At 39.6% G+C, this 27639-nt stretch overlaps 1 protein-coding gene across 19 annotated transcripts in view; it reads right to left on the minus strand.

Annotated features, from left to right (window-relative positions):
- The window catches only part of NRCAM (neuronal cell adhesion molecule), a 320549-nt gene that overhangs the window by 168727 nt on the left and 124183 nt on the right, over positions 1–27639 (minus strand). For all 19 annotated transcript variants that reach the window (XM_024990762.2, XM_059885646.1, XM_010804207.4 and 16 more), the window contains exon 3: positions 651–728. The gene's annotated coding sequence lies outside the window, so the exon portion shown is untranslated. The remainder of the gene's footprint in view (positions 1–650; positions 729–27639) is intronic.

Below are 27639 nucleotides of genomic sequence, written 5' to 3' on the forward strand. Positions count from 1 at the left end.
AGTCTTTGTTGAATTTGTAACAATGTTGTTTCTGTTTTATGCTTTGGTATTTTGGCCATGAGGCATGTGGGATCTTAGTTCCCTGACCAGGGACAGAACCCACACCACCGGAACTAGACAGTGAAGTCTTAACCACTGAACCAGCAGGGAAGTCCCACATTAAAACTTCATAAGCAGACTTGACTTGGGTATTATTCGGACTTCACGGTGAGACACACAAAAATCATGTACGAATAATATGTTCTCAGGAGATTTTTGATAGATGACTGCATCAAAAAGAAAACTTTTCTTTTAAATAATTCCTTTTAAATCTTTAATTCCATCAGAAACATATAGTTTACCAGCAGTGCCTTTATTCTGCTGTCTACTTTCTAAACTTGATATGATTCATGATTTAGTAACACAAAAATCTTATTACTGTGAAAGGATGCAAAGGGCTGGTTTTCTTCCCTGTGTATTTGATCCATTTTTCTTGACATGCATTATGATTCATGATTTGCAGCCATATCCCTACTCTCTGTTTTTCATCATACTCTCTGGATGGACAGTATTCAGTATGGCAATAATATTACACAATCACATCATTTTATGGTATAATTCCCATTTTGAACCAGTAACTAATTTAAACCTTTCAGAAGATAAACTCCTACCTTTGAAGAAGATCTTCCTATCTGAAGAAATTGTTCTTCCTTTGACTTCTTTAAACGAAAAGTCTTCTTAGCATTCCTCTGTGGGTTGAAGAGTGGGGAGACTGTTAACAAGACATTCGTCATCCATCACCACAGTCAATGCATTAACTCCAACTGACTCTGATGGGAAACACAATTACAGGGGAAGCCCTGCATGGAAAGACAAATTATGTATAGATTTGCCAGAATACATCTTTGCTGGTTTCAATCAAAAGTGACATCAGAGAAGTGACCAAAACTCTGGTGACCATACCCTCAATGGATCCCAATCAAAGCATCATGTCTGTGCCTTTTCAGTTTATGGGAATGGAGGGGATACGGAAAATGCATGCATACAGTGCGGCTACAATACCTCCTTGTTATGGGATGATGATGACTGAAATGTCTTATTTAGTAGAGTAGGAAATCTTCTATCTTTGAAAGGCCTCAAGATCTCAAGTGTTAGTCATGTTAGTCACTCAGTCACGTTCGACTCTTCACAACCCCATGGACAGTAGCCCTCCAGGCTTCTCTGTCCATGGAATTCTCCAGGCAAGAATACTGGAGTGGGTTGCCATTCCCTTCTCTAGGGGATCGTCCCGACCCTGGGTCTCCCACAATGCAGGCAGATTCTTTACCATGTGAGCCACAATATGAGCTGTGTGACTGAATATGGTACCACTTTCTGGGCCTCTGCTTTTGTCTTTAGTAGGATTTTAGAGAATATAAGAGCACCTACTAATCAGCAAGCTTCAAACTTTATGAGCATCAGAATCATCTGGGTAGCTGGCTACACTTTAAATTCTTAAGCTGCCAGAATCAAAGAGGGTCATAAAGAGATGATAGGAGCAGTCCAGAGCAGAGAAGACCCACCTGGACTTTGACAAAGGGCCAGCTATGGACAATCCAGAGCCTGACCATCTTCAAGTCTCCTCTCCTCATCCTGAATGTTCCCAATGTTCCCTTTGCAAATATTCCAGCTGAGAAGTAGCCAGCAAAGGACAGTGCAGACGGGAGGAAAACAATCACAGCTGAGTACATTAGGTCTCTCTCTCTTTTTTTTAAGACAACCAATTCAGGGACATCCATGGTTTTCTAAAAGAGAATCTGTGGCTTTTTGGACTTTGGACTTTTGAAAACAGAAGTCATACTATCAACCTCTGAAAAACCTTTCAGAGAAGAGACACAAGTGTCAATTCAGGAATTCCTGACTTAACTCGAATATGAAGACAACTATGAATCACAAAATGATTCTCTTACCAAAATAAAAAGATGTGTCATCGTCTCAGATGTTGTAGTTTAGGCACGTGTTATAAAATATCTTCTGTGTTCAACTGCAAAAAGCTTTATGTTAATTACATGTAAAACCATTCATCTGATTTTCATTGGCTCTGATGCAATGGTATTTTATCAGGACAAAATGTTAATGGTGCAGAGGTTAGTAATTCTTTCTTGAAATTAAAATCAATTTAGGATAGACGAGGTTTTCTTTCTTTGTCATTTAGTTCCCACTTATAAAATCTCTACAAGTGTGTAGGAAAGAGTCTACAAGTATTTGAAGCTATGTCTATAATAATAATTCAACCAAACATTGAATATTTGATATGCATCTGTCAAAAGACTGGATAAATATAAATAAGAAGATAAGAATTAAATACGACATGTTTCATACATGAGAGATCTTAGTCCACATACTGATGGGAAAACCAGAACTACCATCAGTCACCATAAAATGCAATATTTATAGAACATACTATGAAACCACAGACTCTTGAGAATCCCTTGAACTACAAGGCGATCAAACCAGTCAATCCTAAAGGAAATCAATCCTAAATATTCATTGGAAGGACTGATGTTGAAGCTGAAGCTCCAATACTTCGGCCACCTGATGTGAAGAACTGACTCATTAGAAAGGACCTTGATTCTGGGAAAGACTGAAGGCAAGAAGAGAAGGGGACGACAGAGGATGAGATAGTTGGATGGTATCACCGACTCAATGGATATGAGTCTGAGCAAGCTGCAGGAAATGATGAAGGACAGGGAAGCCTGGTGTGCTGCAGTCCAAAGGGTCACAAAGAGTCAAGCGACTGAACAACAACAATGAAACCACAAAAGAACAACTGATTCTACAAGGGGGCATCAAGGAAAGATTTCCACAGGACATAACACTTAAAGATGGGTAGAAAGGTTTCCACAGGACATAACACTTAAAGATGGGTAGAGAGGGCATTCTCAGTAGAGGGAAGGAACGGCAATGACCAAGAGGGTGGTATGTCCCCACTAGTAGAGCAATGGAGCAACAGGCACAGTGATGGTGGGAGGCAGGGAATATGGCCAAGAGGGGAGGCTACAGAGGTCATATGGTACTAGAGAGCAAGGGACCTTTAGCACCAACCAACTCACAAGTCTAAACTTGAACCCGAGCACAATGCAGTCCTGCTGAAGGTTTTAGGCAAGAGGAAAGAACAGTTGTCAGCAGTGTGGTAACTGTCCAGGAGGGTAGAGACTGGAAAGGGAGGCTACTCTGGGGAATGTTTCAGTCACCAACAAAGAAGATTTTTGGCTTCTGGGTGCATCCTCCCAAAGCCCAACCCTAAGATGAATCAGGAAACACTGACGGAACACTGATTTAGGGGTAAGAACACTGATTTGGCCATGACATTTGATATTGTTGCAAGAAATAATGATCTTTATTTAATTAATGGACAGATTTTTGTGACTTCATTGTCCTAATACGTGAGTGCATCTTTAGAAAGGGAACTCCATCAGGTCAGCATGCATGTGGGGTCTCACTTCTCTCTCCTCCACCCAGCCTTCTCTGCATCTTTCCGCATTGCTCTCCCCTAGGACAACTCAGCTCTGCTTCTGGTCCTGCCTGGGGGCAGGTGGGGTAGCCCAGTGCCAGGTGTGACACTAGGGAAACCCCTCCTGTGACCTTTCTTTCTGTTATGATATGTGTGCCTTGATTTACTGGTATCCTCACATTGCAGTGCTAGTATCTGACACTGGTTTGGGCTTAAGGGAATCAGACCCTGCCTAACGGAGGGCACTGCTTCCAGGTCATTACTCACCTAGGGGAAAGGAGCCTGTCACCTCTTCCAGCCTAGAGTAACAGAGCTCTGCCCTGGGATTCAAGACCAAGGCTTCAGCTACTCATGCAAGTGTATTTCCTCTTGCTTTGGCAATGACCTCTACAAGCAGAAGGTAAACATTAGGGAATCTCACAGGCAGAGGAGAAGGTAAGCATTCTTGGGTCCACTGACCAAAATAAACCACAATCCTTTATCTCCAAATAATCTTGGTAAGGTGGATATGCAACTCAAAAGGTAGACTGTTCTTCTTAAGGTAGACTGTTCTTAAAGTTTCTTCTAAAACAAATTTCTCTGTATGGTGAAATCAACAGAAACTTAGAGAATGCCTGAGTTTGCTGATCTAAGCCCTTTAAAAGTCTCTTTGCCCCACCTATTTGGCACCCTCATTGTGTCTGAAACACTAACATCACGTTGCTGGGGAGCTGCTATTGAAAAATCTGTATTACAGATGACTAGAGGCTACAGTTAAATATTGGGAAGTGAGTACATTAAAGACACAGGTCAATAAAATTGATTTTACTGTAATTTTTACCTGGAAGAGCTAAGAGAACTAACATGGAACAGGCTGTACTATGTCCCAGATGCACAGGTGATATACCAATTCTAGAAGCATCATTACTGCTTGGACTCAGGGGCGGAAAACTCAAGCACAAAGAGGTGAAGTCAATGACCCCTGTCACACAACTGGCAAATCCTTCACTCAGAGCACAAGACCACTTCCGTCTGAATCCCAAACTCCTGCTTTTTCTATTTCTTCCTTTTGAGAGAGGGTAGGATAAACTTGCAGTGGGATGCTACTGAGATGGAACTGAGAGAGCAGGAAATTCTCAGAAAGAGTGGTCAGACTGAGAGGATGGCATCAAAGAAGCTGAGAATGAAGAGGGTCAGGAAGGGAAAAGGATGGTCCATAGGGTCAAAACCTACAGGAAGGACAAATGGCAAGATCTCAGCTGCTGTCAGACAGAAGTCCCCGAGGTGCTGAGCTGGGTACTACCCTCCGCCCTGCTCCCTGTTCAACACAGCTGGACTAAGCTTTCCAGCTGTCAGCAACACCTACTGCACTAGCATGTCTATGCCTCTCTTCCAGGAATGCTTTTAATTACTGCTGCTAAGTCGCTTCAGTCGTGTCTGACTCTGTGCGACCCCACAGACAGCAGCCCACCAGGCTCCTCTGTCCCTGGGATTCTCTAGTGTCTCACAAAAGGGGCAGGTATGAAAATACTACTGGGTATGGCATAGAAGATGTTCTGAACATGGATTTTAAAAACGAGGCAGTGCTGCGATGAACACTGGGGTACACGTGTCTCTTTCCCTTCTGGTTTCTTCAGTGTGTATGCCCAACAGTGGGATTGCTGGGTCATAAGGCAGTTCTATTTCCAGTTTTTTAAGGAATCTCCACACTGTTCTCCATAGTGGCTGTACTAGTTTGCATTCCCACCAACAGTGTAAGGGAGGAGGGTTCAGGATGGGGAACACATGTATACCTGTGGTGGATTCATTTCAATAGTTGGCAAAACCAATACAATATTGTAAAGTTTAAAAATAAAATAAAAAAAAAAAAAAGAAAATGGAACAAAAGCAAAAAAAAAAATAATAAAAACCTAAAGTCTGTTACATAAAAAAATAAAAATAAAAAAATAAAAAGGAGACAAAGAAATACTGTTCTTTTGATAAGTTTGCATTATTTTCAGTATGATTCAATTCAAGGTAAAATGCCCTAAAAAAAGCACACCTGTGTAATTTCCCACAGGTTTGGTTTCCCGTAAGCATCATGTGAGAAAATGATTTTATCCTTGCTTACCTATACTACTGAAAGGGGCACTGCCTCATTTTTAACCTCCTTCTGATGATGTAAACCCTCAAACCTTTGCAAAGATCACCAAAAGACTATGTATTAACTGTATTACCATGTCAGCAATTATGCCAAACATTTCTAGAGAACGAATGCTTGTTACATCCATTACTCTTGCTTTGACAACTGTATCAATGGGCTTTCATCACTCTGACACATATTTAGGTCAATGGCATAGGGTAATACATCATTGTGAAGGATTATTTTTCCAATACCAAAGTAACAATTTAATTTTTTCTTAACCAAAATACAATCAACTTATCCTATTAAAGAAAGTCAGTTCTAACTCAAAGGGTCAAGATAAAATCTGATGTAATTTAAAAGTTGCCTTCACGAAAGATGAATAACATCTAGGTGAAAAATGTAACAAATCCAAAGGTCAAGGTACACAAGGTAAAACAATTACAAAAAAAAAATGAATTCAATGGTGCATAAGATTAAAAATTTTCAGTATTTCAAGAAAGTGGATACTTGCCTTGGCCAGTCATAGAAAAATAATAAAATAAACTTCCTAACAGCTCCAAAATAAATTTAATTATTGATTGGTATTTTTGGCATAATTTGTTTTAAAATTAGAATTCACAACATTCAATACAACCAAAAATCTATTTTGCAAACACTGTTAGGAAATAGTATCAGCAAGGAAAAATACTTGAAATCTCATTTAGTTTATACTCTTCAGCACAACTGTGAGGTCATTAAAAATGCTTACTTTGGTTTCTGTGAGGTTGATTTCTAAAAACTGGTCTTAGGGATGATAATCTACCCTTTGGGGTAGATTACATCAAAATATCAAACATTTGACTTCTCAGTCCAATTATATTTTCAATTGTGACAATTATTTCCTGTTTACACTCTTAAAAATATACAGTTTTCTGAACATCAATTCTGGAAACCTTATACATAACAATATATTTATATGCCTGCACTATTACATATTTAAGTCGCATGCAAAATCGTTTTGTGCTTTTATCACTAGGAAATGATAGTAATTTACAAAGTTATTTTTAATCTTTGGTCTTAATGAAACTTCAGTTGTATCAGTCATGGACTAAAACCCAAACTCTTCTTTCTTTTCTTAACTTCCTGCCTTTGACATGATCCTTGGACTGAATCTGGGGCTCATTCATACTTATTAACCAGAGAGAAAAGGATAAATAAACAACCCTATTAAAATTGGCATTTATCTTTGGTTTCTCTGGGGTGTGCCTGCCATCCAGCAGCCGAATTCAGTTCAGCATGGCAGAAAGCCAAAATCATCTTGAAACCCAGTTCTCCCCATTTTAGCAGCCTATGAAACAAAATACATTCCAAAAGCAGAAAGTATGGTCTGAAATAAAGCAAGTTCTCCAACTAGTATCTCAACAAGATGGCACCCAGAGGGGCCCACCTCCACCACAACCTGGCTGGCAAGGGTTATGAGGACACAGAGCCTGGACTTTTAATTCTTAGTGTCAACTTCAGCCTACCCTTACAAGACCAATAAACTTTTGCGTGTGTGTGTGTGTGTGTGTGTGTTATTCACTTAGTCGTGTACAGTTCTTTGTGATCCCATGGACTACAGCCCAACAGGCTCTGCTGTCCATGAGATTCTCCAGGCAAGAATACTGGAGTGGGCTGACATTTCCTCGCCAGGGCATCTTCTTGACCCAGGGATTGAATCTGCGTCTCTTACGCCTTCTGCATTGGCAGATGCGTTCATTACCACTTGCGCCACCTGGACTTGGGACCACCTCCATGACCTCTTAAAAGTCAGGGTAGAGTGAGGCAGAGATCCATTCTGATGGGAAACTCTCGGGTGAACCAATATGCTTTTCAGAGATATAAAGCCTGATAAATCAAATTAAACAGACTGAAGACAGACCCTCCCCAGAAGCTTCTGCCTGTTTTAAGTGACATTGTCACCTGCTACCTTGTAGACTGGTGCAAACAACCAAGAGTAAGCAAATCACACTGATGTTGGATAAATGCCGTCTTACTGCCTGTCAGTTTCCCTGGCCATCATGCTGTCGTACCCATACATTACTGGAACATTTCACGGTACCTAGAACATGCCACATTTCATGGTTTTCCAGGAGGAATAACTATAAGTGGAAACCTAGAAATCCAGTTGGCAGTAATGCTAGCTGTTCATCAAAGAGCCATTGTTTCCTCTGTCATGTAGAGGGGCTGTGTGGAAGAGGCTCCTGTCCAGGGTCTATATTTCCAGACCCCCTTGAATTCTAGAAAGACCTTGAGATGTAAGAGCACTAATATGTATCACTTCTTTGCCCAGATGTTTCGGAAGCAAGTGTGTCTTTACCACACATCACATATCCCCACCGTTGGCTGGATGTCAATACCCAACGTGACTGTGGAAGCCACATGGCCTGGCCCCTGTCACTGGAGGTCCCTGAAGGGTGACAAGCAGAGATCCTTCCCACCTGGCAGATAGTCTATATTACTAGCACTGGACTGTGAGGAATTGGAAAGGAACAGGAGTTGGAAAGGAACTCTACTTTTTTTAGAAAGAAAGTGTTTCTACTGTTCAAGGGTTTGTTACAACTGCTAGCTCTGCCCTATCTAATACAGTCAGCATGCCATGGACACAATAGAAACTTTAAGTTAAATCTATTCCCTCGTTGATCCCTTTTCTGTGTCTATAATCTAAGAGGAACAGATTTAATTTTATAATATTAGTGTATTCAGAGCAGTAGGGCAAGAGTGATTAAAGGATATTAAATAAGTCCTCTTAAAGACAATTAAAATAACTGTTTACTTCATGAGGGAAGAAAAAGCTTAAAGGAGGCTGGTTGAACTGTCAATATATGTCAATGAACATAAAATCTTAAAAATTTTATATCACAGATAGTGAGAAACTATTTCTCAACTTCACTGAATATAAACCAAACAAATACAGAAGATTTAAGATGATGGTATAAAAAATAACACTGTACCTAGAACATAGGTTAGATTGAAAATAGAGTTTTTCTAATTTACGGTTACCAGGGAGGAATGGTGGGAGGGATAAACTGGGAGGCTGAGACCGACATATCCACACCACTATATACAAAACAGATAACTAATAAGGACCTGCTGCATAGCACAGGGGCTCTTCTAGTTCTCAAAACTCCGCAATGACCTACATGGGAAAAGAATGTGAAAGAGTGGATAGATGCATATGTGTAACTGGTACAACTTTGTTGTACAGCAGAAACCAACACAACATTGCAAATCAACTATAGTCCAATCATTTTTTTTTTAATGGCTACAGCAGAATAGTAAGTATTGAGTTAAAACCTCGGCTTTTAAAATTCATCATCTCTCTGATCCATTGAAAGCAAATTAAGCTTTCTTGAAAAAAGAAAAGAAAACAGACTTTTTGAGAGAATCTGACTCTTTGTAGGCAAGGATGGAAATCCACTCTTGTAATAGGCACCCCAGGGAGTCCTCGGGGATGCAGCCCTGGGCCACACCACGGGCAACATGGTAAAGATGGTTCAACAGGGAAAGAGGCCACTTTGTGAGGCTGTCACATTTCCTTCCTAGAAGAAAGCAGAACTGGGAAGGTTTCTTATACACAGGGTGGAATACAAACTCTTTCAACAAACATTACAGAGCTCCAGGAATCCAGACAAGTTAAGATATGATCCCAATCCTTAAGAAGCTTACAGTTTTAGGACAGTGACAGTGAGTGTATATCTGTGTTTGTGTATGTGTGTGTGTGTGTGTGTTGTGTGTAGAGAAAAGAGGAAACCAAGATGATTCCGTGTTAAACCAGGGGAGGTGAGAGCTTATCTATGGGTGGGCAGGTGTCTCCCACCATGGTCCCTGGTTCCCCAGTGTCTCCAAGGCATCCTTGTCCTGGAACAGTCTCCAGATAACGTTACCACCCACCAAGACACGATGAAACAGAGGCACCCAACCCTATTCTAGAAGCAAAAGCAGTTCACTTTTCTATATTTTACATACCAAACTTCCATGTGAAGTGATGAGAAGAAAAGATCCAAGGGAAATTAAAAAAAGTTTTCTAAAACCACATGGCTGTGTGGGGAGCCACTTGTTTAACGGGTAGCTTCAGTCTGGGATGATGAAAAACTTCTGGAGACAGATAATACTGATGGTCATACAGTGGGAATGGACTTACTGCCCCTGAACTACACATTTAAAAATAGTAACTTTTACATTATATATAGGCTTCCCTGGTTGCTAAGTGGTAAAGAATCCCTCAATGTAGGAGACTTGCAGGAGACATGAGTTCGATCCCTGGGTAGGGAAGATCCCCTGGAGAAGGAAATGGCAAGTATTCTTGTATTCTAGTATACTTGCCTGGAGAATCCCATGGACAGAAGAGCCTGACAGGCTATAGTTCTTGGGGTCGCAAAGAACTGGACATGACCAAGTGACTAGACAACAACAAACAGACTTCCTTCTAATTCCATTAAATTAATGAATATAGGATAGTTGCCAGAAAAAAAAATTCAAAGTACACCTTATATTCTCTCACCAATATATTGTGTCCTTGAAAAAGTCAGGCAAATATTAATCTATTCAACAAATATTTAATAAGCAACAACTATGCTTTAGACATTCAGAAAATGAAGATCATGGCATCCAGTCCCATCACTTCATGGGAAATAGATGGGGAAACAGTGGAAACAGTGTCAGACTTTATTTTTTGGGGCTCCAAAATCACTGCAGATGGTGACTGCAGTCATGAAATTAAAAGACGCTTACTCCTTGGAAGGAAAGTTATGTCCAACCTAGATAGCATATTGAAAAGCAGAGATACTACTTTGCCAACAAAGTTCCATCTAGTCAAGGCTATGGTTTTTCCTGTGGTCATGTATGGATGTGAGAGTTGGACTGTGAAGAAGGCTGAGTGCTGAAGAATTGATGCTTTTGAACTGTGGTGTTGGAGAAGACCCTTGAGAGTCTCTTGGACTGCAAGGAGATCCAACCAGTTCATTCTGAAAGAGATCAGCCCTGGGATTTCTTTGGAAGGAATGATGCTAAAGCTGAAACTCCAGTACTTTGGCTACCTCATGTGAAGAGTTGACTCATTGGAAAAGACTCTGATGCTGGGAGGGATTGGGGGCAGGAGGAGAAGGGGACGACAGAGGATGAGATGGCTGGATGGCATCACTGACTCGATGGACGTGAGTCTGAGTGAACTCTGGGAGTTGGCGATGGACAGGGAGGCCTGGTGTGCTGTGATTCATGGGGTCACAAAGAGTCAGACACGACTGAGCGACTGAACTGAACTGATGCCTTAGACACTATTCTAGATACTGAAGATAAGAGTAGTGCACACAATAAAATCCTACCATCATAGAGCATTTATTTATTCATCCCCTCAATAAATATTAGTTAAATGGCTATGACTTGCCAAGTCCTATGCTGGACACCAGAGATACAATGGTGAAAACACAATGAAAACATCCACAAACCAAACCCCTTCTTGCCCTCATGAAGCTTCTAGGCAACTGCAGGAGACAGATATTGATCAAATAATCACAGAAATGAATTGAAAATAATATTCTTTTTTTTCCTTTTTACCTAGAATTCTACTGAACAACATATTAACCATGTTATAACAATTCTTTAAAGTCTTCAGTGCAGAGCTGCATGGGGGTCCTAGTGTGTGGTGATGGAACTGCCTTTGTCAAGGAGGCTGGTCTTCCTGAAGGAAACAATGGCTGGGCTGGGATGTAAGAAATGGAGCTGGGAAGAAGGGTGGCCTGAGCCCAGCAGAGGCAAAGGTGAGTAGCCCCAGTGAGGCTGGAGAAGCAGGTAGAGGCCCTGCCCTGCGGAGCCCTGGAGATCCTTCAGTCTTTACCTCAAGCATCATGGGGAGCCCCAGATGCACTTTAATGAGGCTGAGGGTAGGAAAGGAATGATTTCATTAGAAATAATACTTATTTTGCTGCTTTAGCGATTTTAAAACAGCAAAGTGAAAATGAGGGCAAAAGCAAGTGAATTCCTGTACAGTTACAAAAATAGGTGAAGCTCTGAAGCTTTCAGATGAAAGGCAGTAGTTAACATATCAAAGATCATCATGGTCAGATGAGAAATTAGAAACAGCCCTCTGTTTTTTAATTCTTTTGTGTTGATCAAAACATAGTCTCTTAAATTTCTACTGTATACTCTATTAATGAAGTAGAATTTGATTAAAAGTGAGTTACCTGAATTTGCAAGCCTGACAAATTAAGTTGCACACACTTGATTAATACTATTTCAAGTGGATATTTTGCAGGGCGGGGGGTAGCAGGGGACAAGGGAAACTATTTGATGAAAAATAATGAAGTGTATTAAACTTCACAAAATATGATTACTTGGCATCTTTCATTAACATGTAAAGTGAAAACGGGACAGTTAACTAAATAATGTCCTAGCTTGATTAATATTTATGGACGTGAACAAAGAATCAAACGCACAGTGTTTCTTCCTTTAAAATATGGTTGTCAATGCTAATATATGCTGCTGAATGGGAAAAACATTCAGATTGGCATAATGCTGTGTGCTAAGAGCACATATATAAGGGAAAGGAAAAACTCTACCTTTTGTATATAATCAGGTTTGTCATATGCTCCCTCTTTTAATTTGCACAGATTTAAACATTCAGTAAGTAGGTGACAGAAATTTCTGCATTTCAAATTCTGGAAAAAAATAGGAATAAGGAAACATCAAACTCATAATTGTGTCGTTGAGCTGCTCTGACCCTAGAACAACACAGTTCATCCCAGACTATCTCTCAAAGTTCAGAAAAGGTGTATAGACTTGATCCATATGATATGCACAATTCATCTTTCCACCAAACTCATGATACAATTCAGATCTGTCAATTCATTGTTCTGCCTAAGTTACCATAAGAATGCAATGTAAACAGCCAGAAGAATGCTCCCAAGGATGCTTTATCCCCATTTTATTATAAACTACCAAAGCCTCCTTGATTTTATAGGTCCCAGTGACTAATGACAGACTATTTGCAGAGGCCTCTACATCTATCACCTTTAGGGACATAGCCTTACAATATCTTAATTTTAAAGTTTAATCTGACTTGATTTAAAGCCTAGTAGTTACCCAGGTTCGATCCCTGGGTTGGGAAGATCCCCTGGAGAAGGGAATGGCTACCCACTCCAGTATTCTTGCCTGGAGAATGGACAGAGGAGCCTGGAAAGCTACAGTCCATAGGGTTGCAAAGAGTCAGAAACGACTGAGTGACTAACACTTAAAAAAAAAAATTATATTCAAACAATTTACACTTTGGCCCTACACATTTAAAAATAACTTTTAAATTGCATGTTCAAAATTATTCTAATTTTTAAGGCAAAGTTTTAAATGTTCAATTAAGCTGTCCATTGTTATCAACACTCTAGTTCACAGTCTTAGCAGATGTTACAAATAATAAGTCAGACTGTAAAGAAAGGGATGAAAATGCAATAAATCAGATTTAGGGCCAGTAAAGAGTAATGAATGCATTAAACAATTAAGAGTATCATTTGCACATCTTTTGTTGTTGTTGGCACTAAACCTATCTCACTATACAGATAAAATGAGAAGAGGTCTGAAAAACTTTCAAACATTCAGATAAAGACCAGGCATTTCTTTCTTCTTTCTTTATCTTAGATATGAGTTTTCAAAGCTGGCAAGCCCCTTTGGTTTCCAATTTCCTTTTTGCTCTGGTTTCCTCGTCTCTTCTCGATGCAGACATGAATTCACAGGCTCCTCACTTTCACTTTCCCCACAGCTTCCTGAGCAGTTGCCACGCTCACTGAACTCAATTTGCGGTCTTTTCATAATACTGCTCTGGAAAGGAATGAACCACAACAGAAACAAAACTAAATGCGTTCCAAATACAACTTTGATGTCACTCTAGAGACTTTGACTCTGTTTCCCATAATTTTGATTGGCACCCGAGACCACCTAATGAGGATTTCTGCCTCCATTTCTTAGTTGTCTATACAAGCGCTGATTTTCTTTTCTTTCTTTTTAAAACTGTATTTCCCAAAGAGCTTCAGAACTGGCATTAGGTACTATCTGTCTATCTACTGGCCCTGTGGCGTGTGGGATCTTAGTTGGCTGACCAAGGACCGAACCGCACTCCTGCACTAGAAGCAGGGGGTCTTAACCCCTGGATCACCAGGGAAGTCCCTGCAAGCACTAATTTTCCACTTTAGTTTTTACACTGATTTTTTTTTTAGTCAGAGGGAACTTTCTGAGCAAGAAAAGAAAAAACAAAACAAAACAAAAAAGCAGAGGAATCTAACAGGATTTCAATTATGGTCTGGGAGAACCCCTAATCACACTTAAGCCCACCAGTACAGATTTCTCCCTAGCAGTCTCTGGGCAGAGTGGCCTAATCCTGATCAATACCAAAATGGCTCTGGGAGTCTCAAGTCTCTAAATCAGCCTCTCAACTTGAGAATCTGAAATTCTTGGTCTTATAGAAATCACAATACTATTAGTTCCAGATCACTGACCAAAGTCAAGACCAAATATGAAGCTGTCCATTTAAAGAGGTCATCTTTAATGTAACATGATCTGTAATAAATGAGCTATTATTTCTAAATAAAGCAATCAAATTATGAATTCAATAGCTTACCAGGTGACAAAACAGCTTACCTCACTGTGTACAAAATGGGGTTAATAATCCTGACCTAGCTCCTAAGGTCTCTAGGGACAATTCATTTAAGAGTTGTCCAAGTGCTGTATAAATGTTACTGGTGTTATGAAAGCTTGGTTTTATTGTCATCAGAACACTACCATCATGAAAAGGAATTTAGAGGTTTGGTCAGAGGTGAATAAACAAAGCAAAGTCTATGCTAATACAAGTACCCTCTGACCTTGGATCACTGAACTTGAAAAATCACACAGATCAGAATGTAAATGAAGTTTGCATTTTCGGAGACACAGTTTTTGTTATTTTATTTCCTATTCAAGTTCTCTGCTTTGAAATCACTACTTTGGAAGCAAAACAAGCAATTCCATTTTCAATTTCCACCTCCCCAACGTTCCCCCGCTTTTTGCATTATTCTCATCGCTATTCCCAGCATCATTTGCATTAAAGCATGACACTGAAGGCATCCAAGGCCTTTCTTTCTGAATCAACTATCTGGCACACCCAGGAAACATGCCTGTCAGTACACATGGGGTGAGTAGATACCAGTCTTCTTTAAGGGTTTTTTTTTCCCCATATTGTATGACTCCTAGACTTTCAGTTTCCTTTCCCCAGTTAACTTTCCATGATTCATTTGTTTATTTGGTAAATAGTTACTGAGTGCCTAGTAAGTACCAGGCATGTCCCAGGTGCTGGAGAGAACAGTGACTAAACAGGACAGAAATCCTGGCTCTCATATAACTTATATTCTAGTGGGTGAAGACAAGCAGAAAGCAAAACAAATAATTCAATAGACAGAATATGTTAGAATGAAAAAAACAACGTATGGTGAGAGGATGGGAGGGCAGAGATGGGGAGCTGTTGACATTTTACATATGATGGTCAGGGGAAAACTCCTTGAGAATGTGTGATCTCAGTAAAGATTTGAGGAAGGTGAGTGTGAGAGCCATTGGGAAAGGGTTTTGCAGGTAAGGCAAGAGTTCTAGGAAAATTCAGAGACTCCGAGGTAGGCATTTACAAGTTTTTTGTTTGTTCGTTTTTGGGGGGTTTTTTTGGCCATCCAGTGCAACATGTGAGATCTTAGTTCTCTGACCAGGGATCAAACCCACAGCTCCTGCACTGGAAGCAGGGAGTCTTAACCACTGGAATGCTAAAGTAAGTCCCAGGAGTTTGCATATTTGAGAATAGCAAGAAGATCAGAGTAGCTGAAGGGAGTGAGTAAGGGAGAGAAAAGCAGAAGATGAAGGTAGACGTGGAGTGGGGCACCAGATGAGCTTGGGCTGGTTTATCATTGCAAGGCCTCTGGCTTTCCCTCTGCCTGAAATGGAAAGCCCTTGAGAGGGGTTCTGAGCAGAGCAATGACATGATCTGAGGTCCATTTTAAAGTGTAAAACAGGCTGCATTGAAAAACAAGCTGCAGGGGAGTACAGTAGAGACAGGAAGACCATGCAAAAGGCTATTCCAACACCTCTGAGCACATATTAGTGACTTGTTTCAGTGGGGGTGGGTGGCACGTAAGTAGAGCTTCATGGTTTTCAATTAGTAATCACATCCTTCTTATTCATTGTGCTGTGGTTGCTTGAATTACTTCACTCTCTAAGGGAATATTTTTTCTTCAAAACATTCTCTTCTATACCCTCCCTATTGACAATAATGCTTTCCCTCTCATTAGACCATCTTAGACAGGGTCAAAACATCCCACATTTGGATGTAGTCAAATTAACAAGGAGATTACAGTCAAGAGATAAACTAAGGTGTATTAAAAATGAGGTTATTATTCAAGGGAAAATCTATTCAAATCAGGTAGCCTCCAATCTAGCAGATGGAAAGGGGCTCTGAGAAGCTTTATGAAATGAAAGACTTTTATAGGCAGAACGGAGCAGGAAGAAGGAGTTATACTAAGCAAAAAGCAAGTTTGTTATTGCAAAGCTACTCTCCTTTAGCGAGCAGCAGAGGTCTATTAGGCAGATGACCTCACTAGTGCTGATCAGGTGACTCCTGATTGGCTGGTTTAAGATTCCATTTCTATGCAAGTAAAAACACAATGAAGTATCACCTCATACAGGTCAGAATGGTCATTATGAGAAAGTCTACAAACAAATGCTGGAGAGGGTGTGGAGAAAATGGAACCCTCCTACACTGTTGGCGGGAATGTAAGTTGGTGCACCTACTATGGAGAACAGTAAGGAGCCTCCTTAAAAACCTTAAAAATCAGAATTATCATGTGATCCAGCAATCCCACTCCTGGGCACATATCCAAAGAAAACTGTAATTTCAAAAAGATACACGCACCCCAATATTCATAGCAGCACTATTTACAACAGCCAAGACATGGAAACAACTGAAGTGTTCATCAGCAGCTGAGTGGATGAAGAAGATGTGGTATATGTATACAATGAAATACTGAAGTGACCTGAAAGTCACTCAGTTGTGTCCGACTCTCTGTGACCCCATGGACTGCAGCCTGTCAGGCTCCGGGAGTGGATTGCCACTTCCTTCTCCAGGAGATCTTCCCGACCCAGGGATTGAACCAGGGTCTCCTGCATTGTAGGCAGACGCTTTACCATCTGAGCCACCAGGGAAGCTGACACAAACAACTTTATCAATGAAACAGACTCAGAGAACAAACCTGAGGTTGCCAAAGGGAAGAGGGAGTCCGGGAGGGATGGACTGGGAGTTTGGGATTTGCAGATGCAAACTATTACATAGAGAATGGATAAATAACAAGGTCCTGCTGTATATCACAGAGAACTATATTCAGTATCCTATTTATTGAATATATTTATATATTCAATATATACTGATAAATATATCAACATTTATTATGTGACAAACCAGAATGGAAAGAATATGAAAAAGAATGTATATATGTGTATAATTGAGTCACTTTTGCTGCATGGCAGAAATTAACACTGTAAATGAACTATAAACAACCAAATAAAGCTCTTTTTGTAACATTTAGTAGTAAGAAAACTAATAAATGTTTCTTTAACATTAATCACAAATATATGTACAGAACTACACATAAACATATCTAATGTGCTTGATGAGATATGCAAAATTAATACACAAAGATATATCAAATAACTCTTCTACTTTTTGAGTGCTCCAAGGTCTCAAACATGACAAGATTAACAAATCTGGCTTGAGAGGTATGTTGGTACCAAAGAGAAGTGTAGCTAACAAGGACTTCCCAATAATCAGGGCACTCTGAACACTGAAAGAGGCAGATAAGAGTGCATCCTCACAATTTTATTTACATTAATGACACGGTAGTGAGTATTTCAATAGGGGCCAAAGCTTGAAAGCATTTCAGATTCCATTTGAATTTCAGGGCCAGGCTATTATGCAATAGAGTATCCATAATGAGATTTCCTGAGAAAAATGAAAGGAACTATGAAAAGCAGAGTACAGTCAAGAATGACAAAGAGAAGTGTTGACCAAGTAGCAGAATTAAAATCTAAGAGCACAGTTATTTAAAGAGTAGGAAAACTCAGAATGAAAAGAAAGCAGCCATGGGAAATGAATGCAACTTGTTAACACCAGAAATAAACACTATTCTTGATACAATTCACAGAAGCATGAGTCTTAGGTCACGTGTAATATAAAGGGAAATTTCATTGATTGAATATTTCCTTTTCTGGAAATGAAATATAAATATCAAGTTTGAGAAAGGTGCTTTTCTTTGAGTCCTATATGAAATTAACAAAGCAATGCAAATTTCTCAAAAGAATCCAGTGATGAGGGAGAAAAGCACGAAAGCAGTGGAGACTTCTTTTGACAGAGAGAAAAGGAAGGAGGCATGAACCTCATGAATCATGTTGCCCTTATCCTTCAATTCTTTTAACATCACTCAGTGATTCTGGCATCTTTCTTCTCTTTTCTCTCACTCTCTTAATTATTCTACTTTCAAACCAAGGGCTTTGATTTTAATATTTTTAATCTACCTAACACCAGCTGTTGCCAGAGTCTTCCCATTAAAGGACTTAGTTCAAAGAGCCTGATCATTACAGCAAACATTGAGCACATGGAGGCTACAATGTTTTGGAGAGAACACTAGTCCGAATGCCCAAGTCAGAATCCACCCCTGCACGTTCCTCCTTGCAGAGCTTGGAGCCTGCCACTGAATCTCACTTTTCTCATCCTTAAAATAGGGATCATAAGACATGCCCTCTCCAGAAAATATGCCCAAGAGGATCAAACTAGACATTGCAAACTGAAAAGCACTCTAGAGGAATGTTACTTTTACAGTTATTTTTACATTATTTTACGATTGTCAATAGAAAGTATCAATGATAACAAAAAACTGCCCCAGGAAAATAGCAGAATGTCTTTAAATACACTATTCTATGTCCTGCTGTAATAAAATCAGATAGCAAGTATTTCCAGGGCTGTTTTAAAGGATGCCAAACTTTGTTGCATTAGTGTAATTAAACCATGTTTCATCTCATGAGGGTCAAAAAACTGAGAGATGTGGAATATAATCTCACAGGTGGTCTTTGAAGATACTTCATGAGCTAAAGCTAACAAATCCAATTATAGCATTTAAAAAAAATGTGCTTCTAATCCAGCTTTTCTTGTTCTGTTGACCTTTGTGGAATACAGGAGAACTAATACAGAAAACTTGCGGGAAATTCTCAAGCTAGTGCAGAAAGAATGACAATAGAATTCTCTTTCAAATAAAAAAGGGAAATGGCTAAAGTTTATACCACATTTTCTGCATGGAAAGTACTATAATTACAGTGTAAAGAACAACAGGAATAGAGCAGATAAAGCCTGGCTGGAAAACTGTTTCAAGGTAATATAAAAATGGTCCATGAGACCATTAAGAATAAATAGCTATATGCAGGATGACAAAATACACTGACATTCTGTTGCTACAGCCTGAGAGCAAACATAAGCTACGAGTACTTACTTTTCCCTGAACTATGCTTGCAGTTGAGCGGTGAAAAAATACTTGAACTAAATTTGTCATGCGCCCATCCAAGTCTTTCTTGTCAGTGTTTAACAAGCCATGTGAAGGACACTGATTTTTGATACAAACTCCACACACCAGATCAGCACACTAAATGAAATCAAATCAATGAACAGAGATCAGAAAGCTTGAGACCAGCCTTTACGGTTGGAATACAATTCTAATTTTGGCTTGGGTTTTAAACAGATCATTAAAATGCTACCTGGGAGAGGGGACCAAGATCCATCCCTTCCAGGAAACAGTCACACCTCGCTCCCTCTGTATAGAAACAAGCCCAGATATTACCTTACAGATAAAGTTATCTTACTGCTTCCTATTTCTTTTCAGCAGCAAAAGGAAAATTTCAGAGAGCCCTTACCAGCATATTTCTGCAGATAAAACACTGGCTTCTGATCCCTGCTGTGGCTGGACCCTGTGCAGTAAAATGGTAAAGCCCTCTCTGCGGCGATCCAAAGCTGCTCAGACCTCCAGGGCCTCCCAGGGTGACCAGGCAGCCTGGCTTTGTGGCAATACAATGGGGGTTAAACATTTCCCCATATCCATTGAGAAGCAAGAGAAATCTGTTTAGTGGCTCCAAGTTATTTAGCAAAGTGCACAATAGGTGATGGTTTGGTAATATTATTGTTTTAAGAAGTAACCGCCTTGGGATTAGCAGATACACACTGCTATACATAACAAAGATTACCAGCAAAGACTTACTGTATGGCACAGGGAACTCTAGTCAGTATTTTGTGACAACCTATAAGGGAAAAGAATCTGAAAAAGAACAGATATAAATATACAGGTATGAATGAATCAATGTGCTGTGCATCTGAAACTAACACAACACTGTAAATCAACTATACTTCAATTTTAAAAAATTTAAAAAGAAGGTACCTGCCATATTTTCACCTCTGATGGGAGAAGGTGTTATTTTTAAAAACTTACTATTTTTTCTTTACTTTTTCAATTTTTTATTGAACTATAGTTGATTTACAATGTTGTGCCAATCTCTGCTGTACAGCAAAGTGACTCAGTTTGTACATACATAGATCCATTTAAAAAATATTCTTTTCCATTATGGTTTATCACAGGATACTGAACTGAATATAGTTCCCTGTGCTATGCATTGCTGTTGCTGCTGCTTCAGTCGTGTCCAACTCTGTGCGACCCCATAGATGGCAGCCCACCAGGCTCCCCCATCCCTGGGATTCTCCAAACAAGAATTCTGGAGTGGGTTGCCATTTTCTCCTCCAATGCATGAAAGTGAAAAGTGAAAGTGAAGTCGCTCAGTCATGTCCGACTCTTAGCAACCCCATGGACTGCAGCCCACCAGGCTCCTCTGTCCATGGGATTTTCCAGGCAAGAGTACTGGAGTGGGATGCCATTGCCCTCTCTGGCGCTATGCATTAGGACCTTGTTTATTCATTCTATATATAGTAGTTTGCATCTACCTACCCCAAACTTCCAGTACACCCCTCTTCCTACCCGCCACTTGGCAACCACAAGTCGGTTCTATGTCTGTTTCTGTTTCATAGATAGGTTCATTTGCGCCATATTTTAGATTCCACACGTAAGTGACAGCATATGGTATTTTGTCTCTCTTTCTGACTTACTTAGCATGATAATCTCTAGTTGCATCCATGTTGTTGCCAATGGCATTATTTAATTCCTTTTTATGGCTGAGCAGTATTTCATTGTATATATGCACCACATCTTGATCTATTCCTCTCTCGATGGGCCTTTAGGGTGTTCCCATGTTTTGGCTATTGTGAATAGTGTTGCTATGAGCACAGGGATGCATGTACCTTTTTAAATTATAGTTTTGTCTTGGTATATTCCCAGGAGTGGGATTGCTGGATCATATAATAATAAAATCTACTGTTAACTTAAGAAAACTCTTAGAAATCCTTTCTGGTCACTGCTTAAATACTCTTTCTTTACAGGACACAGTAACTGCTTAAGATGGGCTTGTTTTTTTTTCCAGCATCAGGACCTACTTCACAAACATGTGTAACCTGTCGTCCAGACTCCCACCGACCATTTCTGCCTTTTTCTCCTTCCATGGCAGCTTATGTGCTTCAAATAATCCAATGTGAGACCTTAGTAAAAACAAATACTATAACTGTTTTTCTTTGTTTCCTTTCCCCTACTGACTTATTTCTCAATTTCAGTCCTCCCATGGTCATCAGTACTCACCTATCTGACTTGTAAAAACTTAAAAAAAATTGACTATTATTACTCTTTTAAGCCAGGTATTATTGACACATAAGTACACAAATAAAAATAATAAATAGAAGGAATTTTCATTAGAGTGCTAAATACTTCAGGGTTAGATTTTATGTTAAGAAGACCTGAAGAAAGTAATGGAGGGTGTTCTGAAATGTCGTATGTATTTTTATAGCTATGACCTCATTGTTGGCATTGCCACAAATCCTTAAGCCCCTTGTTTCTGGTAAAATTTCTAAAGACTATTTTCAAGCTTCAAGGTTCTCTTAAAAAGCTTCAAGAAAAGAAGAAAAAGTCAATAAAAGTCATTCGCCAGCTATGGTTCAAGATTAGAAAGTGTCCATTTACTAGATTTTCAATGACAGTGATTTACTTCCTGTAGGAAAAAAAACCTAAAAATCTGTTCCCCATTTATTACAGTGATGGTCGTGAACAATGGGTGGATATATATCTTTAAAGCTCTTTTCAACATTTAAGACTTGCTTAGAATCATGCTTTTCTTCACAAAAGCACAACCAACATGTAACACCGTCTCCTTCAAAGCACAGTGTCAGGGAGATTAACAACAACCAGGGCCACGTGAGCTTGGAAGCCCAAGCAAGTAGAGACATCAGAGCATCCTGACGGGGTCTACCTCTGTGCAGCTGTTTCTCTGCTGAACACGCCCTAATGAGCTTTGAAAAAACTGAGAAACTTATGCTTTCAAAAAACTTGGAAAACATAGACTAACTTTCAGACTTTTTTTCTTAGTCTTTTAAAAGATAAAACAAGTAGAGGGGGAAAGCCTTTAAAGTTACTTCTTCCTAATGACATATCTGCTGCTCTGTATACATGTTATTAATGGTACCAGCGGACAGGAAACAGTAAAAAATCAGCTACACGTGTCAATATACGGCACACACGGTTGGGGACAGAAACTGCTCTAGACAGCAGCATTTCTACTTGCTTTCCCTTTGGGTATTTTCCCATCATTTCTTTGGAGTGACTGGGGAGATGAATACACAGAGTACAGAAGTTTGTATGAGCAATGACAATAATTTGAATGACATTACAATGATGGATATATGTCATTATACTTTTGTCCAAACTGACAGAATGTACAACACTACTCATCTCATTAAAGTGCACTCTAAGATGAACTGGGGACCTTGGTGACTGTGATGCGTCAATGCAGTTCATCCTTGGTTTAAAAAAAAAAAAGTATCACTGTACTGATAATGGCTATGCATGTGAGGGAAAGCAGTATACAGGAAATTTCTATACCTTCCTTTCAGTTTTGCTATAAATCTAAAACTGCTTTTAAAAGGGTCTCAAAAAAAATAACACCCAAGGTAGATGTTTTGGGTAAAATTTTTGTTTCACTTTTATATATGCGTGTATATATATATATATAAAACATATGTGTGTGTTTATTAGATTGTGATATAAAAATGAAGTTTTTAGATCAAAAAAGTTTGCAGGGCACTGTTGTTAAATTATACCAGCAAATAAAAGCCCAAATTAACCTAAAAAAAAAAAAAAAAAAACTCTCAAAATTTAAACCTTCCCATTGGAAAGAGAATGTGCCTATGTCTTTCTATGAATATGTTAACATAACCTTTTCTTTTCCGAGTGGGCTATTCCCACAGGTAGAAAAAAGGCTCACACACTGATGTGAAAGAAGGCTGTTATTTTAAAGGACAGCGTAAGGACTACTTATAAAACGGTGCTTTAAAAGGCAATTGTGTTCTGAACAGTCAGGGCTGAAAGGAGGAGAGACAAGTGTGATTATGCGGCTTGACTGACCGAGCCTAATCAGGATTATTTCGGCACACTGCTTCCCTACAGCCGTGGACCCATTAAACGCTAAACGCTTCTGCGGGCCCACTTCCCGCTCTGTCTCCCACTGTGACCCGCTACTTTTCCACACTGGTTACTCACTGGGCTTCTCAAAACATTTTTTGGTAAACGGAGGTACCAGGTTTAATAGGCTCCTCCAAAGTCATCATCAAATCTGTCATTTTTATGACAAGAGTGGGTACTGTCCCCACTTTAAAACAGCACCATTTGGACTGTTACACAGAAGGGTGCCCTTGGAAGTAATTCTGTTACCTTCCAATATATTTTTATTAAGCAAAGTGGAAGTTGACAACTACAACTCTTTCCATAAAAGCTGCTCTGGCTTTGAAAACGTCATTTTGGAATATCTCATTTTAAACTCATGAGGCGATGAACTCTTATCACCCTGTGGACCACATCATTCTCAAAATGGTGGCTCCAATTTGGGGACCAGGCGTTGGTAACTTTGGGCATCAAAATCTACACTCTGCTTTCTGTTTCCCTATCCTATCCTCCATGGACAGACAGGAGATCAAACCAGTCAGTCTTAAAGGAAATCAACCCTGAATCAAACCTGAATCCTCATACTCATTGGAAGAATTGATGCTGAAGGTGAAGCTCCAGTATTTTGGTCACCTGATGTGAGAAGCCGACTTATTGGAAAAGTCCCTGATGCTGGGAAAGATTGAGGGCAGAAAGAGAAGAGGGCATCAGAGGATGAGATGGCTGGATGGCATCACTGATGCAACGGACATGAACTTGAGCAAACTCCGGGAGACGGTGAGGGATGGGGAATCCCAGTGTGCTGCAGTCCCAGGGGTCGCAAAGAATAGGACACAACTGGATGACCGAACAACAACATCCTGCAGGTGGTCCAGACTCGGCCATTCCTGGTGTATAACTGATTTTCTACACGTATGACGTGGTACCCATTTTAATTGTAGAATATAAAAATATTAGATGTGCTTTTTCACAGATATACTTCATTTAAACCCCAAATTACGTATCTATACAATGAGAAGTTTTAATTTTTAAAAATTGTAGTATGGCTGATTCACTACATTGTGTTAGTTACTGCTGACAGCAAAGTGATTCACTTATCTATGTATAAAATATACATTCCTTTTTCCATTATTTTCCATTATGGTATATTACAGGATATTGAATATAGCTCCTTGTGCTACACAGTAGCATCTTGTTGCTTATCTGTTCTATATACAGTAGTTTGTACCTGCTAATCCCAAACTCCTAATATATTCTACCCTCTTTCCTCTTTGGGAACCATAAGTTTGTTCTCTATGTATGTGAGTCATTTCTGTTTCATAAGTTCATTGGCATCATATTTTAGATTCCACATATAAGTGATATCATATGGTATTTGCCTTTGACGTGAAAGTGAAAATGGAGAGTGAAAAAGTTGGCTTAAAGCTCAACATTCAGAAAACGAAGATCATGGCATCCAGTCCCATCACTTCACGAGAAATAAATGGGGAAACAGTGGAAACAGTGTCAGACTTTATTTTGGGGGGCTCCAAAATCACTGCAGATGGTGACTGCAGCCATGAAATTAAAAGACGCTTACTCCTTGGAAGGAAAGTTATGACCAACCTAGATAGCATATTCAAAAGCAGAGACATTACTTTGCCAACAAAGGTCCATCTAGTCAAGGCTATGGTTTTTCCTGTGGTCATGTATGGATGTGATAGTTGGATTGTGAAGAAGGCTGAGTGCTGAAGAATTGATGCTTTTGAACTGTGGTGTTGGAGAAGACTCTTGAGAGTCCCTTGGACTGCAAGGAGATCCAACCAGTCCATTCTGAAGGAGATCAGCCCTGGGATTTCTTTGGAAGGAATGATGCTGAAGCTGAAACTCCAGTACTTTGGCCACCTCACGTGAAGAGTTGACTCATTGGAAAAGACTCTGATGCTGGGAGGGACTGGGGGCAGGAGGAGCAGGGGACAACAGAGGATGAGATGGCTGGATGGCATCACTGACTCGATGGACGTGGGTCTGGGTGGGCTCCGGGAGTTGGTGATGGACAGGGAGGCCTGGCGTGCTGCGATTCATGGGGTTGCAAAGAGTCGGGCACGACTGAGCAACTGAACTGAAATACTTCATTAAATATGATAATCTCTAGGATCCATACATGTTGAGGCAAGTGGCATTATTTCATTCTTTTTTAATGGCTGGGTAATATTCCATTGTATATATGCAACAAATATTCTTTATCCATGCATCTGTTAATGGACACTTACGTTTGTTTGCATGTCCTGGCTATTGTAAATAGTGCTGCTATAAACATCAGAGTGCGTGTATCTCTTTGAATTAGAGTTTTATCTTGATATATGCCCAGGAGTTGGATTGCTGGATCATATGGTAATTCTAGTTTTCTAAGGAACCTCTTTACTGTTTTCCATAGTGGCTGCATGAACTTATATTCTCACCCACAGTGTAAAAAGGTTTTCTTTTCTCCACATCCTCTCCAGCATTTGTTATTTGTAGAATTTTTAATGACGGCTGTTCTGACTAGTGTGAAGTAGTACCTCACTGTGGTTTTGATTTCTATTTCTCTAATAATTAACAATATCGAGCACTTTTTCATGTGCCTTTTGGCCATCTGTATGTCTTCTCTGGAGAAATGTCCATTTAAGCCTTCTTCCCAAGAAAATATCAGTTTTTAAAAATTTTACTTTCTATCCAAATTTTATAGTTTGAAATATTATAATGCACAAGCAGAACAGTCAACCTCTGTGCCTTAGTATCTCTATTTATAAAATGAGGGTAATATAGAACCTTTCTCTTAAAGTTTCTCTGAGTATTAAGAGAGTTAATATTTGTAAATCACTTAGAACAATGCCTGGCACACAGTAAATGCTACATGAGTGCTTGCACTAAATAAACGATAATATGATAAAAACCACCTATGAAGGAGCAAAAGATCCAGAATGGAAGAGTCCTACCCTAAACTATTACTTTGCCCTCACCATCTTATTGCACAGGCGCTTATCTCTGCCGAAGTTCAACTCATTGCCAGTTTCCTGCAACATTTTGTAAGTTCTCCTAGTGCAGAAATGATGGAGGCTTTACTTTTTAATTTCTTTACAGGAGATAAAAAGGATGCCAATTAGCTGGCTGAATGTGAGATGAAGAATTTTGCTAAAGTGGGCCTAGAAAGTAAATGGGAAAATGAATTAACTGTTTGTTTTTTTTTTTCTCCCACCCTGAAATGCTATGCTAGATCCACAAGTTCACAGGCATCAGCTGGCATGTTTCTCAAAGCTGTGAATCTACATGATGGAGACAAGTTAAGTGCCATGTCATTTGGTGAAAGTGTCACAAGAGCCATCTGTTTCTGTAAATACAGTACAGAGACCCAGGAACCCCACAGATAACTTGATGGCACAGTAGACTGGCAGCCTATTGCTTTTCCATAATTTACAGAAAGTCAAAATGTCAAGATTCTAGGAAGGCATGGTAATGCCAAGTTAAGGAGAGAGATCAAGAGAAAATGTTTTTGAGGTAAATTGGTACACTTTTAAATATTTAAAGAGAACAGATTCTTTCTGAATCTGTGCACCACCATAGCAACAAAACATTTATTAATTCTCAGCTCTTTCTCTTTCTCTCAATCTTCATCTCTCTCCTCCTGCCTCACCTGTTCAAAATATATACAGACTTTCCGAACCACTGACTCTGGCATGGTTACAATGAAGAATGAATCTGGGGACTCCTCTGGTGGTCCAGTGGTTAAGACTCCATGCTCCAAAGCAGACAGCCCAAGATGAATCTCTGATCAGGGAACTAGATAATTGAAATTAAGGGAGTGGGGAGGCACAGATTGGGAATTTGGGATTAGCAAGTGCAAACTATTATACAGGATGAATAAACAGCAAGGTCCTACCAGTGGTAAAGAAACTGCCTGCAATGCAGGAGCCACAGGAACATGGGTTCAATCCCTGGGTTGGGAAGATCCCCTGGAAGAGGGCATGGCAACCCACTTCAGTATTCTTGCCTGGAGAATACTATGGACAGAGGAACCTGGCGGGCTACAGTCCCTGAGGTCACTAAGAGTCAGACATGACTGAAGTGACTTAGCATGCATGCAATGTGTAGCAAAGGGAATTATACTCAATATCCTGTGATAAACCATAATGGAAAATAATATGAAAAAGAATATATATATGTATAACAATCACTGTGTTGTATAGCAGAAATTAACAATATTGTAAATCAATTATACTTTAATAAAAAATAAATTGGGAAAGATAAAACAAGAAGGGATAGAAATGAATAGATAAAAAAGAGGTTATAAGGAATAAGAAGTATGTTAGGGATCAAACCACATGAAATTGTCTTTCTGTAGGTCAACAGAGGTTAAAAAAAAAAAAAAGGTAATATCATATGGTTCAATCATTACTTCCCTTGAA

This window comes from Bos taurus, chromosome 4 (assembly GCF_002263795.3).
Source record: "Bos taurus isolate L1 Dominette 01449 registration number 42190680 breed Hereford chromosome 4, ARS-UCD2.0, whole genome shotgun sequence".
Classification (NCBI taxonomy): Eukaryota; Metazoa; Chordata; class Mammalia; order Artiodactyla; family Bovidae; genus Bos; species Bos taurus.